This window comes from Gambusia affinis, linkage group LG05, assembly GCF_019740435.1.
Source record: "Gambusia affinis linkage group LG05, SWU_Gaff_1.0, whole genome shotgun sequence".
Lineage (NCBI taxonomy): Eukaryota > Metazoa > Chordata > Actinopteri > Cyprinodontiformes > Poeciliidae > Gambusia > Gambusia affinis.
Window position 1 is genome coordinate 6328743 of NC_057872.1, and position 3754 is coordinate 6332496.

The 3754-nt window shown below is 43.8% G+C and overlaps 1 long non-coding RNA gene across 1 annotated transcript; it reads right to left on the reverse strand.

Annotated features, from left to right (window-relative positions):
- Positions 1 to 346: 346 nt before the first annotated feature.
- On the reverse strand, positions 347 to 1281 carry LOC122831762. The gene is made up of 3 exons (XR_006370760.1): positions 1135 to 1281; positions 727 to 1049; positions 347 to 431 (listed from the first exon to the last, which is right to left on the reverse strand). It is a non-coding gene; the product is annotated as an uncharacterized LOC122831762 (long non-coding RNA).
- Positions 1282 to 3754: the final 2473 nt, after the last annotated feature.

Consider the following 3754-nt stretch of genomic DNA (forward strand, 5'->3'; position numbering starts at 1 on the left):
AGGCTGTTGAGCGATTTTGCTCGTCAAGGTGAACAGAAACGCCGTGTGCTGGCAAGCTGCTGATCCTGATCATTCTGATGTGGTGACCTATGGTGCAAAATGTGTTTCCTTCCAGTTAACTGAGTTGTTTTCGTCTGTAGAACAGCACCATCCTCATTGCGAAGCCTCTGCGGATCCATAGATGCTGATCCCAGGAGAAAAGGAGGAAAAACTCTAAGAAACGGCTGGAGTTTCTGCAAATGAAGCTGTAAAATTAGTTTGCCAGCCAAATTGACATGCAGACTGGCGTGTGTGATTTCATTTATTTTTTTTTTAAACGACACAGCTCATATCATGGAGGGGTGTGGTGGGAGTATCGGTGAATCAGGTGTCTCGGTTGGTAAAAAAGTGTCCATCCTTTGATTGTCCCCGACAGAAACATCTACGTCCCGCTGTTGAGGAAATAGTGAAGACTTTGCTGTTTACAGTCGGACACACACTGCTGTGGCTCTGTAAAACCCGTGGAAGGTTAAAAGGTGCAACTGCAAAGCATTTACATCCAACATCAGATGGTGAGATTTAGAAACGAGTCTCACGCAGAGAGCAAATCACCAAGATAAATGAACTACTCAGTTTGTGGTCATGTCCCAAATACCTAAGACTTTCATGCAGCTAGCACATCATGGGCCTGTTTAGATCAAGTCACATGTGATCAAGATTATCCATTTTGCCTTCATATACACTTACCTCTCATATGTCATGTCACTCCTCCTGTAACCTGGGATGTTCATCCCTTGACACTGTAGACAATGAAGAGTTTCATGTCTGTTGGGAGCTTTTGTTGACATCTTCTTGGAAAGATTTGTAGTGTCTGTTGAAACTGAGCTATGGACTTCATGTGTTGTCTGTTGTTTTTAAGTACAAGATCAAATTATGTAAATTAGACGAGGAGAAGACAGCCTGCTGAAGTGGTTGTGCAGGTCTTTTCAGTCGCAGCTAGCCCGTGGGTTTACAGAGTGTTCAGAGAATGTCGTCAGACAATGTCATCAGGTACGAGAACAATGGTTAGACTGGTTTGAGATGAGAGAGAAGAAGAAGAGCTCAAATTTAAACTAATTCAGGCCAAATATTTGATAAATGTACAACATGCCAAACCTTGAAGACTTGTTGAACGATGTGACAGTCTGACTAAAGTTCTTTCACTCCAAGTTAACCTTCTGTCCCATGAGTCCCCGATGAAACTTGTCATTTCGAGCCTTTTGTGCTCCCAGCCAATCTCCGCCTGCCAGGTCACTGCCCACCGTTTGCTGCACTGCAGTTATTCATTGTGGTGGTTGAAAACGTACGGACACTTCATCTCCAGGTCTGAGATTCATTTTTAGAATCAGAAACATAAGCACAAACATTCTTATGAATCCAAAGATTTGCCAGGTTGGAGTTGATTTCTTTCTCAAGAGGCCGTCAGTCCATCAGCAGGCGATACAGAGACACACACACCCACGTGTAGAGGCGACTTGGAGTATTGAATTCACAGTCATGTTTTTGGACCGGAGAACCTGGAGAGAAACCACCCATGCACAAGGGAACATGCAAAGTCCATGCAGAAAAACCCGATTCAGACCAAGGAACTTCCTGCTGCGCAGCAGCATTGCCACCGACTTCAACGCTGTGCAGCCTGTTATGGTAATCAAGCTGCCATGTTGTTTGCTCAAACTGATTACTTCTTCAAGACCGTCAATCCCCCCGTGTCTACGTGTGCTCTGAAGAAACTTGGATATTGTCTCAAAATGTCCTTGTTGTCACTTCAGACATGAAGGACTGAACTGCATACAGGGAATAAAGAGACTGACGTACAAAACTATTAATCCCAGAATGCACTGCATTAACTCACCTCATGGCCTAGAAGAAGAAGAGTTTCACTTGGGGAGAACGTGACATCTTTACCACAGGGGAAAAACTCTCAAGAGGTTTTCCTCTATGCCGGCCTAAGGGAGATTTTGAAGGAACCCTGGATCAAAAGTAAATATTCAGTCTACCGTTTGGGTAGTCAGTGACTTTGTGGTATTTAAAATTATTAAAAAGATTTCAAAAGTAATGATAGATTCCACAAAGGAGACGCTTTCTCTGATCCTGCAGGTGAACTGGCTTAACCTCCACTGTTGAAATTGTTTGCCCGAAAATTTCTACTTTCCGTTAGATCTGAGAGCACAATGGATCATGTAGAAGACAAGTAAGGTCTGTGAACATATGGGAACGCAGCACGAATGACAAGGTAATATAAATAGTTGAAATGAGTCAGCAAACTATTGAAAAGAAAGAAGTGTAGAGAGAGACGGGAAGACATAAAATCTGCTAAGGGTGAAGCAATCCGTCTTTTGGTTCTAAACGCGAATAAAACAGAATCCTAAAAAGAATTCAGAATGAGAAGAAGAAAACGGTACCAGATTGAATCCGAGGACCATCGTGCATGCCGAATGAAAAGGTTTCCCTCCGAGTGCCGGTCTCAGAAGAGGCCGGCACATCTTTGTCATAACGAGTCAGAAGTTTATTCATTCGGAACGAGTTCTCAAAAACTCTCAGACTTAAGGGGAAAAAAAGGTCTTGAAGTTTTTTTTTTTTTTTTCTTCGTTAGGGAACATGTGCAGAAACCGTCCATACAGTTCTGGTCCTGTGCTCCGTTTAATTAATAGCTTTCATCGACCTCAGCTGTACGTCTGATTGCTGCCATCCCAGCTACGCATTACCAAACCCCATGAGGGTCACGTCTCGGCTGCAACTGGTCCGACGGCTGCAGGACCATTTTGTGAAAAGCAAAACAAGGCCCACACGGCTTGCCTTTTTTGAAAATTCTGGCTAAGAATAACTCTTCGTCTGTCAGCGTGGAATTTAGTATGAGCTTCCTGTCTTGTTCAAGTGGGAAATGCCTCCTCCTGAATCGGTCTTGAGACAGAGTGATGGATACCTTACCTGCTCTGCCCAGCCAACAGCCTCTTGATTGAGCGCAGGCCCGCATGACAGAGCAAACCCGACTGTCTAAATGTGTGGAGACCTAGTAAATTACCACAGAGGAGGAAAGGTGAGCGGGTTTACCAAGCAGCTGGGAGTCCTTTGTACCCCTCAGCTCCTCAACTTTGTTTAGCAGGAACTCTCTATGAGCTCAGAGAGGAGAAGGGAAGCCTCAGCGCAAAACAAAAAGAAAGAGTCCAGCAAAGAATTTTCTCCTTCAGACACTCCTTATCTGCTCTCGCCTCCTGAGCAGCCCATAGCCTCCACCCGTTAGCACACTTATCTGGGCTGGAGCAGCCTGGGGCGGCTGGGCGCGCAGGAGAGGCTCAACATGGCCACAATCCAGTGTTTGTTTAGCAGGAGCTGATTCGGTTTGTTGTAAAGCTGCTGATATTTTTCTCGTCAGCATCAAGAACACGCTGAAAATGAGTCAGAAACATAATTTATACCCTTCAGAATTAACGTTCTGCTGAACTGTTGAGTTGCAGGCCGACAGAGGGTTTATCTGAAGCTCCCTTCACTTTAGCACATCTGTGTTCTGTCCGACTGCCTGCAGAGCTCACTTCCTCTGATAATAAAGTTTTGTTTCTCCAACAGTGTATTTTAAACAGAGTGATATGCTGTTACCAATATTTATATAGTTCATGTTTATATTTTTGATAAAGAAAAAATTTGCAATACATTGTGCAAATGAATGTTTCACAATGGCCAAATAAAATGTCCAGTGCTAAATCTGTTGAGTGAATCTGTGGCAAGATTTGAAAGTTTA